Source organism: Alligator mississippiensis, chromosome 5, assembly GCF_030867095.1.
Source record: "Alligator mississippiensis isolate rAllMis1 chromosome 5, rAllMis1, whole genome shotgun sequence".
Taxonomy (NCBI): Eukaryota; Metazoa; Chordata; order Crocodylia; family Alligatoridae; genus Alligator; species Alligator mississippiensis.
This window is the reverse complement of record NC_081828.1, coordinates 101,996,005-102,008,239: the sequence shown is the minus strand read 5'-3', so window position 1 is coordinate 102,008,239 and position 12,235 is coordinate 101,996,005.

The following is a 12,235-nucleotide window of genomic DNA, read 5'->3' as shown; positions in this document are numbered from 1 at the left end:
CTCCCCCTCAGTTTGGCCATACTTCTGGCCAAACTGTACTGTTTTTTATTTGCATTTTTCTAATGACTCGCCAGACCAGCAAACCCATTTACGTAATCAATACTAGCAGAACTTCTGTAGCCCGTGCTATTTTAACTCTTTCTCTGAATAGGAGCTGATCAATTTGTTCAAAGAATGATATGATCCACTGGCTTTAAGTCTGCCTTGCAACGTATTGTCTCTGTTGTTACTAGATCTTAATATTCTTCTATTCTCACACTTCCTATTGCAGTGACCCAAAGGTTTCTCAATAATTCCTTCATGACCCCCCCTCCCTCAAGTAATCCTTCCCTCCTTCAGATTTCTTCTCATCACAATACAAGTTTGCTTTAACAATATAAAAAACATTCCTAAGGTTACTATTTGTGTGTGCATCTATGTACACATAATACACAACCAGGGGAATGAAGCTTATTTGACAAATTTTAGTTAAAGCACCCCATCACCATTGTAAAATGTGGGCTGCTGAATATATGTGACCATGATGCATGCTAGAGTGTTTTAATTAGAGACTCAGTAAATTGGAGTCTGCTCTGACACATTCCCATTAGAATTCACCCTAAGATGCCACCCTGTCCTACCTTCTTTTTGACTTCTGACTAACCAGGCTAACCTCCTCTCTGTACAATGATAAAATTTCCTTAGCCACTTAAATATTTCCAGCAAAATTCTATAATGCTAAAATATACCTTCTAAATCATGACCGTATTGTTCTAGATAACATTACTTACACGGAAATGAAAAAGTTGTAAATAATTAATGCACATTTGTTTGGAAATTGTTTTACTTAGACTACAAAAGGTTTTCACCAAATATTTTTTCCATAATTAAAAAAAATATTTGGAAAAGGGTTACCATGACCAGGAAGTCAGTCATCTGTATGGGCAAAGATACATCACAATTATAAACACCTGTTTAGGATTCAGTTTATCAAGGCAGCACACCTAATTTTAGATACTATTAAAAAATTAACAGTGTTAGGTGTTTTTCAGCACTTTTATAGCAAAGTTATTAAAAACACTGCATCACAAGAAAGGCATTTTGCTTTGCATATTGCTGACTATTTTAATTTTTAATACATCAGTTATTCATTTAATTATTTTTTAGTGAGCTACTGAAGGGGAAAGAAGTTCCATGATAATTATGCTTGGAAAACATTTAACTATTAGAGTCTACAAAAAGGGCTCATGAAATTCAGTATAAAACATTACACTATCTAATAAAGAACATTACATTTGGATGGTGTCTAATGGGTTGAGAGAATGGGGGCAACTTTGATGAATAAGAAATGAAAAGGTGCAAGATATGTATATCCTTACCTATATTGTTTTATGTCATTTAGGACTGTAACAGTGTTGGAATCTCCTGTGCTTCAACTAAGAAAGGTTTAGGTGTCTTTGTTGTACTCCTCTGAGTCAGCAGTACTGGGAATTTAGCAATTCACTGTAGCACAGCTATGAAGAGTCTAGCAATTGGAGAGACAAATCTGAACACTGCTTCTCATTATAATGTTGCATTTAGGGGATGCAGATTTAATCCCTTATAGCAAAATGTATATTAAATAAATTAGTTTAAAATGGGCAACAGATGCAGTAGGCTTATCTTGATTACTATTACAGTACAGAGAAGTGAGGAGTACAAGCTTATTTCTTTATATCAATAGTCTTGTTTTCGTGTTTTTCATCAAGAGTGCCCTTCACTAGTTTTCAATACCTAAAACTGTTTAAGGATATACAAGGCAAGAAAACAGTTGTCAGGGGTCGGGGAGGAGGCATGGAAGAGAAATGAATAGAAGAACATTTTAGTTGAGGACTGCTTAAGGGGAAAAGACCTTAACATCTCTAGCATACTTATTCAAAAGGGTTCTTAGCTGGAGGTCATCAAAAGTCTAATTGAAATGACTGACGTAAGTAAGGAGGTCTGAGCAAAAATTATTTTCCATAAATGTTTACTCCAAGCTTTAAAGGAATTGACATCAGCTATGAGAGTTTGTCTTTCACCTTTTCTACTTGGAATGCAGGATTATGCGGGCCATCTACGTGTTTCCAACATTTTTGTTTACTTTCAAAACCTCTTGAGATTTACATGTGGATTGTACTGTAACATTCAAATTTGAAATTTCACTTCCTATAAAATATCTAGGATCAATTTGTCCCTAGACAAATAAAATACCCTGGATGAGTACCAAAGCAATAAAGTTTGGGGCCTGAGGCAAAGCTCACAGCAGCAGCCCACCCTCGTTCTGCTCACAGATCCAGAGGGCATATGCCCCCACCCCCATGCTTCTCTGGGAGTGCAACAGTGGGAGCCACCCACCCCCTGTCCCTGTACCCACCCACAAACAGGTTGCTCACAGCCCCATCCCATGCCTTGCCCTGGCTGAGCAGCACATGTTGGCACCCCTTCACTTTGGTGCCTGAGGTAGTTGCCCGGCTCACCTCCCTCCTTTGCTATGGTAGTGTCTAGGATTAAAGGCAAAGGGAGGGAGAGTAACGGAAACCCAGGGCATACTCTGGCTGACTTCACATCAGCCTTTGGCTGTTCTTTGGAAGCACAATGACAAACTTTATTGTAAGCCTTAGACAGTGGGAGGAGGTGGCTGAGTGGATCTGGGCTGGGTCTCGCCCTGCCCAGGCCTCTACTTGGCTCAGCCCCCCAGGGACCCACACAAACAGGCTGCACAAATGGGGCACTTGTCTGCCGGCGCGTGAGTTAGCGCAGAGTTTGTGCAAAAGGGCCCGAGGACCTGCCTGTGAGCACCACCAGGGTAGATAGTCCCAGGCGTAGCCAGCCCACCAGCAGCATGACCCGGATGGGCACACACTGCACCCCGAGGGTGCCTGAAGGGTCTGCAGTCCCCACCTCTAGCACCTCAGAAACCACCACCCAGACAGAGCCCGTGGTTCCAGGCTCCACGCAGACAGAGCCCCTGGCTCTCCGCTGCGGGGGCTGCCTGTCTCTTTTTCAGGCTCTGGGGCCCTGAAGCATGGCTACCTCCCCTTGTGGGACCTGCTCCCTTTTGGGGTCTCTGGCACACCAGCTGGAGGAGCTCCAGGCCACAGTCCAGAGACTGAATGCCATCAGAGACCGTGAGCAGGAGATAGACTCAAACTGCCAGGCTCTTCTCCCCTGGGAGCCGGAGGGTAGACCACGGTCTCCCTCCAGGACAAGGGAGGACTCTGGGACCTCCCATTCTAAACAGTCAGGGGGATGGACCAAGGTGGTCAAGGGCCCTAAGGCCTGCCGCACCAAGGCCCCTGCCCCGCCGGAGCTTAGCAACAGGTATGAACCTCTTGCAGCCCCAGCAGAGCCTGCTGAGTTGCCAGCTCCTGCAGGCAACACAGGCTCAACTGCAACTACCTCCCACGCTCTCCCTAAGACAAAATGTAAATTGTTGTGGGAGACTCCATCCTGAGGGGGACTGAGGGGGTAATCTGCCACCCCGACCCCTTAGCCCGGGAAGTCTGCTGCTTCCGAGGGGCCCACATCTGAGACATTGCGGAGAAGATCCCTAAGTTCCTCCAGCCCACTCACCACTGTCCCATGCTCCTTATTCATGTGGGCACCACTGACACAGGTCAGAGCGCTCCCAGCCGGGTCATGAGGTCCTACGGGGATTTGGGAGTGGGGCTAAAGGGTCTGGGGGCACAGGTGGTGTTCTCTTTGATACTCCCACTCTCAAGGTATGGGCTGAGGAGGGAGAGGAGTATCTGGATAGTCAACCAAACACTGCGGCACTGGTGTCATCAGGAAAGCTTTGGCTTCCATGACCACAGCCCACTCTTTCGTAAGAGAGACAGCGAGCTACTGGGAAGAGATGGCCTCCACCTCTCTCCGCTAGAGAGGAGGCTATTCTCAGCCAGACTGGCTGACCTGCTCCACTGGGCTTCAAACTAAGCCCGCCAGGGAACAGGGGGACTACCGCCACTGCTGGTCCACTGAGCAACCCCTGCAAAGCCAGCAGGTCAAGGCAATTAAGGGAGCCCACCCCTGCCCCAGCCCTGGTACAATCTGTGGGCAAGGAAGGAGCCCCCCAAGGGGACTCTTGTCTGCCTATACACAAATGCCAGGAGCTTGGGGAATAAGCAGGAGGAACTCGTCCTCCTGCTTAACCCAAGTAATTATGATGTCATAGAGATAACACAGACCTGGTGGGACTCCACCCATGACTGGACCACAGGTATAGATGGCTATACCCTGTACAGGAGGGATCGAGTAGATAAAAGAGGCGGGGGTGTAGCTTTCTATGTTAAGGAAAACTACACATCTATGCAAGCTGATGTTGGTGACCAGGGTGGATGACTGGAGACTCTCTGGGTTAAAATCCGTGGGGAACACGGCACAGGGGACACAACGGTGGCAGTCTACTACAGACCTCCCACCCAAAGTCAAGAGCTTGACCAGGAGTTTGCCCGGGAACTGGCTGAGGCTGCATGCTCCAGGACCATGGGTGTCATGGGTGACTTCAGCTACACAGACATCTTGTGGGAAGATCACTCAGCAAAATCCGAGCTGTCGCAAAGCTTCCTATCATGCGTGGATGACCTCTACCTTACTCAAGAAGTCTACGGGCCAACAAGAGGTTAAGCACTGCTCGACCTGGTACTGGCTACGGGGGATGACCTTATCAGTGACTTAGGGATGGATGGGAAGCTGGGTGACAGCGACTAAGAGCTCATCACCTTCACCATCCACCATAAAGCTGGCAAGTCAGTCAGCAACACTGAAGTCCTTGACTTCAGGAAAGCCAACTTTGACAAGCTCAGGAGGCTTGTCAGTGAGGCCCTAAGGGACCATGACCCCAAGGGGAGGGGAGTTCAGGAAAAGTGTACACTCCTCAAGGGAGCGATCCTCAATGCACAAGCTAATTCTATTCCATCTCAGAAAAAAGGCAGCAAGAGGGCACAGCAGCTCCCTGGCTCTCCAGGGATCTAGCAGACCTCCTGAGGCTAAAAAGAAAGGCCTACAAAAAGGATGGAGGATGGGATTCACCTCCAAGGAGGAATATCCTGCACTGATCTGGTCCTGCAGTGACCGAATCAGGAAAGCCAAGGCAGCAGCTGAACTCCAACTAGCTTCAAGCATCAAGGACAATAAAAAGTCCTTTTTCAGATATGTGGGGAGCTGGAGGAAAAGCAAGGGCAACATTGGACCCCTGCTGAACCAGATGGGACAACTGACGTCCAGGAAAAAGCCAACCTATTAAATGGGTACTTTGCGTCGGTCTTTCATTAGTCTCATGGGACACCCATGCCCACTACAGGACAGGGAGGTCCAGGTGAGGGAGATCCCCTGCCCTCCATCAATGCTGACCTCATGAAGGAACACCTTGAGAGGATGGATACCGTCAGGTCGGACGGCCCTTACAATCTACACCCCGGGGTACTGAAGGAGCTGGTGAGCATCATAGTCCAGCCCCTGGCACGGATCTTTGAAAACTCCTGGTGCTCTGGTGTAGTGCCCGAAGACTGGAAGAAGGCCAATGTGGTGCCTATCTTCAACAAAGGGAGGAAAGTGGATCCAGCAAACTATAGGCCCATCAGCCTGACTTCTGTCCCAGGGAAGATCTTAGAAAAGTTTATTAAAGAGGCGATCCTTAATGGACTGGCCAACACCAACATCCTGAGGGATAGCCAGCACAGGTTTGTTGCGGGTAGGTTTTGCTTGACCAATCTCATTCCTTCTATGATCAGCTGACCTATCACCTGGACAAGGGAGAAGAGATTGATGCCATATATCTTGACTTCAAAAAAGCCTTCAACCAGGTATCCCAGGATCACCTCTTGGCAAAACTAGCCAATTGTGGCCTTGGGTCCACCACGATCCCCTAGCTGGGAAATTGGCTCCATGGTTGGATCCAGAAGGTGGTAATTGACGGAAGTCAATAGTCATGGTGCCCTGTGACCAGTGGGGTCCCCCAAGGCTCTGTCCTTGGGAACCATATTGTTCAACATCTTCATTAATGATGTGGACATTGGAGTCAGAAGTGGACTGACCAAGTTCATCGATGACACCAAACTTTGGTGCAAAGCAACCAGACCAGAAGACAGGAGGGCAATCCATGCTGACCTGGACAGGCTCAGCAAATGGGCGGATGAGAACCTGATGGTGTTTAACACCGAAAAATGCAAGGTTCTTCACCTTGGGAGGAAAAACCTGCAGCATCCTTATAGGCTTGGCAGTGCTACGCTGGCTAGCACTATGGAAGAAAGAGACTTGGGGGTCATGATTGACCACATGATGAACATGAGCCTTCAATGTGATGCTGCGGCTAGTAAAGTGAGCAAAACGCTGGCTTGCATCCGTAGATGCTTCTCAAGCAAATCCCGGGACATCATTCTCCCCTTGTACTCGGCCTTGGTGAGGCCGCAGCTGGAGCACTGTGTCCCTGGGACACCGGTTTAGAGGAGGGGGTGCCAGGGCTATGGGGGAATCCTAAGCCAAAATAGAAGAGGAAGAAAGCCCTTACTTACCATTCGCAGGGGCCGGAAGGAGCAGAGAAGCGCATGTGGGAAAACCGCCCATGTGGTTCATTAGCCGCACCCATATTCAGTTGGGGCCGGGTGAAGTCAGCTGGGGACACCACCCCGCGGAAATAAAAAGAAACCCTGAGGGCACCTGGGGGGCAGGCTACCAGAGAGCCCGCAGGAGGACCCAAGGCAAGCAGTGCGCACCCGCGGCGGCTGATTGTCCAGGACAGCGAAAGCAGCTGCCATTGACGCTGCAACAGTGGCAGAGAGACCAGCGTGAGAGCCGGCAGTGAAGTCAATGAGGGAGCCGGCAGCAGCAGCAGCAGAGAAACCAGAGCGAGAGCCAGCAGTGAAGCCGGTGAGGGAGCCGGCAGCATCAGCGGCAGAGAAACCGGTGAGGGAGCCAGCTGCAAATCCGGGAGAGGAGCCCACAATGGACCCAGCAGTGAAGCCGGCAGAGGAAGAAGCTACGGGGAAGCTGGGAGCTGAGGGGGCACTGGGGAAGCACAGGGCCTTACGGGCCGAGGCACTCGGCTTTCCTTCTAGACCCCTCAGGCGAGCACGGTGGTGGGTGTTTCACATGGTGTCACAGAGGGTGTTAGAATAGGAGTCAGGGCGGTGGAAATTAAGAGCCTTTCAGCCTCATGCCAGAGCACGGCCCAGGACACCAAGTCCTGCCGCTGGCGAACAACGGGATGTCCAGGCAAAGAAACAAGTAGGGGCCAGTGGTAAAGCAAGCCTTGAAGACCCGCAGCTGAAGGTGGTGTTTGGCTGGGATGTAGGGGAGGTCGGAGCCCCGTGAGTGCCCACCATGAGGCATGACGACCCTGGAGGCTACCTTGAAGGAGACCCCCTCCACTTAGGATCCATCAAAAGTCATGGCAGGTGAGTTAAGGGGATCTCCTGACATCAGCCGAGGTACCCTCTGGGGCCCCCCCTCAGGCCCGGGACTAAGCAGATCAACTACCTGGGCAAAAGCGGCGTGGCAACGCCTGTTAGAGCATAGGCAGGCACATACTGCATCCAGTTTTGGGCTCCACAATTCAAAATGATGTGGAGAAGCTTGAGACAGTCCAGAGAATAGCCATGCGCATGATCAGAGGTCAGGAAAACAGACCTTACGACAACAAGCTGAGAGCCATGGAGCTCTTTAGCCTGGAAAAGTGTAGGCTCAGGGTGATCTGATGGCCACTTATAAGTTTATCAGGGGTGACCATCAGTATCTGGGGGAACGTTTGTTCACCAGAGCACCCCAAGGGATGATGAGGTCGAACGGTTATAAACTACTGCAAGATCGTTTCAGTCTGGACATAAGGAAGAATTTCTTTACTGTCTGAGCCCCCAAGGTCTGGAACAGCCTGCCATCAGAGGTGGTTCAAGCACCTACATTGAACACCTTCAAGAGTAAATTGAATGCTTATTGTGCTGGGATCCTATGACCCCAGCTGAGTTCCTGCCCTTCAGGTGGGGGGATAGACTCGATGATCTTCCGAGGTCCCTTCCAGCCCTAATGTCTATGAAATCTATGAAATCTATGAAGCCTAACTCCCTAATTTGGGTGGACTCAGGATAGCTACACAGAGGAGGAAAGTGTTTACATAAGTTTTTTCCTCAACACAGGAGGCACTGTGGTAAGGGACAAGTATGCCAGCTAATTTCTGAATACACCAGGATTGACCACACCAGGTTTTTGACTGGGCAGCCATTTATACAATTTCTCTACACAGGAACAGATAATAGAATCAACTAGAATTTTCCAAAATGATGCAAATTAATTTATGAATTACACAGCATTCAGTAAATTATTTAAAAATGTGCATACATATAAGGCAAGGGAGGGGCCCAAAATCTGCAAAATCCAAGAGGGAATCAATTAAATTAAAAAACCTAACAGTTCATCCCCAGAAGTAACTGGTGGATTTTGCAGGCAAGGCCTTCCAAGGAGCCCTCAGTTGCCTTCCCCAAACATATTATTTCTTAGATTGGCAGACTATTTAACTATTGTACCTTGGCTGGTGGTGTTCTCTGGCACTTATTACTCATCTAAATACAGGCAATTTTGGTTTTTAATTTTTTGCAGTCTCCTAAACTATATATTATTTTGCATCCTGTCCCATACTTCTTCCAGGACAGGCAATTTGTACACCCAAACTGTTGTATTCAACTCTAATTATAATATTTTTAAAATCAAGTAGCTTTTAGGAGAGAGATTTTGATTTCATATGCCTTAGCAAATGTCAGATCCTGTTAAAATAGCCACTAATTAAGTCATGTGCTGCAGCTACACTCAGGGGCACACCTGGCAGAGTGAGGCCACCTGGGAGCAGCTTGAGCAGGAACTGCTAGAGCTGGAGAGGTGCGTGGCCACTGATCCAACCAACCCATCCCTCTGTGGAGAGTGTCAGGAGAGGTGGGAAGAGTTTTGTGCTCTAGATGACCACCATACCCACGGTGCGTTTGTCCGTTCATGCGTCCAGCTCCTTTGGGAGATGGACCGTGGCCCCCGCTTCTTCTATGCCCTGCAGAGCAGGTGGGGGGCCAAGAAGCACATCACCTGCCTTCTGACGGGTGACAGCACCCCCCTCACAGATCCAGGTGAGATGCATAAGCACGCATGGGCCTTCTATGAAGAGCTCTTCTCCCTGGATCTGACCGATGCTGAAGCCTGTCAGACTCTGCGGGAGGGACTCCCACAGGTCAGCATGGGTGACCGGAACTGTCTGGAAGCTCCTGGATGAGTTTTTGGCAGTCTCCACCTGGTGCCTGGCAACAAGGTGCAGGGCATCAACGAGCTGACTGCGGAGTTCTACCGGACTTTCTGGGACATCCTTGGCCCAGACCTTGCTGCAGTCTGAGCCAGATCCAAGGGGACTGGGGAGCTCTCCCTGTCAGGCTGGAGGGCTGCGTTGACCCTTCTGCCAAAGAAGGGGTATCCCCGTGACCTAAGGAATTGGTGTCCCATGTCCCTCCTTTGCATGGACTACAAGGTAGCAGTGAAGGCCATCTGGCCGTGCCTGTGGTCTGTGCTGATGGATATGATCCATCCCAACTAGACATACACAGTGCCTGGATGTTGCATCCTGTACCTGGTTTGGGATCTCCTGGAGCTGGCATGCTGGGAGGGCCTGTTTTTTGCCCTCTTAACCCTAGACCAGGAGAAAGCATTTGACAGAGTGGATCATGAGTACCTCACAGGCATGCTGTGGGCCTTTGGCTTTGGTCCCTGCTTCGTGCAGGATCTCTAGGTGCTATACGCTTATGGAGACCATCCTGTTCAGGAGAGGGGTGCGTCAAGGCTCCCTGCTGTTGGGCCAGCTGTACACCTTGGCCCTGGAGCCCGTCCTCATTCTCCTGCAGAAGCAGGTGGTGAGGGTGATGCTCCAGGAGCTGGTGGTGTGGCTGGTCCTGTTAGCATATGCTGACAATGTACTTCTCATGGTCCAGCACTCAGGTGACCTGGCACAGGTGGAGGTCTGCCAGGCATTGTACTCGGCAGCCTCCTCTGCCCGGGTCAACTGGATCAAGAGCTTTGGCCTCACGGTGGACAATGAGTGGCAGGTGGGCGACCAGTGGCAGGTGGGCTCACTCCCACCCACACTCCATGGGATCTGCTGGAGCACAGGCTCGCTCCTCTACTTGGGGGTCTACCTGTCCCTGACAGACCCCTCCCCACCAGAGAACTGCCACCAGCTGGAGGCAAGGGTGGTGGAGTGGCTCTGGGCATGGGCAGGGCTCCCGAGATGTCTCTCCCTGCATGGAAGAGTGCTAGTGCTGAACCAGCTGGTCCTGTCCATGCTCTGGCATTGCTTTCACACCCTGCCTGCACCCCCTGAGGTCCTGGAGGGACTCCAAAGATGGGTGCTGGAGGTTTTCTGGCTGGGACAGCACTGGGTCACCGCAGAGGTCCTGAGCCCCCACTTACAGGAGGGTGGCCAGGGCTTGGTTTGTCTGCACAGCCAGGTACTGGCTTTCCGCATTCAGGCCCTGCAGTGACTGCTATACAGTGTCAGTAACCATGCAGCATGGGGCCACCTGAGGCGTGCTTTCCTTCACCACTTCCAGGGGCTAAGATACAACTGGCAGCTTCTTAGCCTATGGGGCTTTCCTCTGCAGGACCTGTGAGATTTGTACCAGGACCTCCTCCAGGCCCAGAGGCTGGTCTCCACCTCCAGGTTCCCCGCAACCGTCGCCCAAGGTACCGACCTGGGCATCAAGCCCCTCCTGTGCAACACCCAGCTGGAGGAGCCAATAGCAGAGGTGCCCTGGTTGTGACAGAGGTTGATCCTTGCCGGTGTCACCCATATTGGAGACATCCTGGACTATGATAGGTGGGAGCAGGTGGACCCCACTGCACTGGCCCAGTGTGGATTTACCCATGACATGTGTAACCTGCCGTCTGGTCCAGGAGGTGAAATCTGCCCTACTTCCTGATGCCCTTGCCTTTGTTGATCAGGTCCTGTGCAGCAGCAGTCCCTGCCCTGATGCTATCACCTCAGGCAGGACTGTGTGAGGTGGGACATGTAGCATCAGGCTGGGTTGGCACCCTGCACCACATGTAGGCCCACAAGGTCCTGCATCTGTGCATGGCAGGGGGAGGGATGGGAGTGTACCCTCCCCCTGCCCCCCAACACCCACCCAAAAGCCAACCAACCCCACACATTGCAGATTGGTCCTGGACACCCACCCAAGAACCCTGCCCAACCCTCACAGAGTCCTCCACCCTGGGGCCCACACAAGCCATGCGCTGGTTGGTCTCCATGAATTCTGCCTATTACTTCTCCCCATTCTTTAAGTGGCTCTTGCAGACTGATACTGGCAGCCTGCAAAGAGCCCTTTGCAAACAGGGAAACCTGGGTTTCCCTTTTAGGGAGAAAGTTCCCATCCCCACCCTCTCCCTTCTTACCTTGATCTCCCATGTCTTCAGTCTTCACTCTTCCAGATTCCACAACTTCTCCACACACCTTCTTAACTCCAACTAACCCACAAACAAACTCCAAGTCTTTCCCCACTTTTATTCTTAAGCACGCTCAAGGGGCGTGCTCGGGTACCAGGGCAAGGGGGCACCATAACTTCCCACAACTTCTCTAGGTGGCCTGTTCCAATGCCTGGTTCATCCTAATGTCCAATCTAAAATTTTGTTTGTTGCATTTTTAAGCCATTGCTCCCAATTGTGTCCCAACAGCCATAAAAAAAGGCCACTGTGATACTATACATGGGCACTTGCATACATGACAAAATTGCCCTTTTTAGTGGTTTAATTACTCTTTTGTAGCAGTTTAATTGTGTCACACATTACATGTGCAGCAGCGTATTGCAATTTAATTTTCTCACACTGTACATGTGCAATGGCATATTGCGATGTAAATGACTTTCTTATGTAGCAAACTAAAACATATCCCAATGTATTTTAGTTTGCTACCTAACAAATTTCAGTGATACACCCATCCCCAAGCCCTCCCAGGCATCCAGTGCCCCATGCACCATCCTCACTGCCTTCTCCAGCCACTAGCATACCCAGCTTGCCCCTGGGGCAGCACAGGGAAGCAGAAGGAGGGTGGCTTGGTATGCTGGCAGCCAGAGAAGGTAGTGGGGATGGTTCACAAGGCACTGGAAGCCCAGGTGGGCTCGGGGAAGGTTGGGCTTAGTGGGCTTCCAGTACCCTGCGCACCATCCCTGTGACCTTCTCCAGCGACCAGCACACCCAGCTGACCTCCTATTGCCTTCTT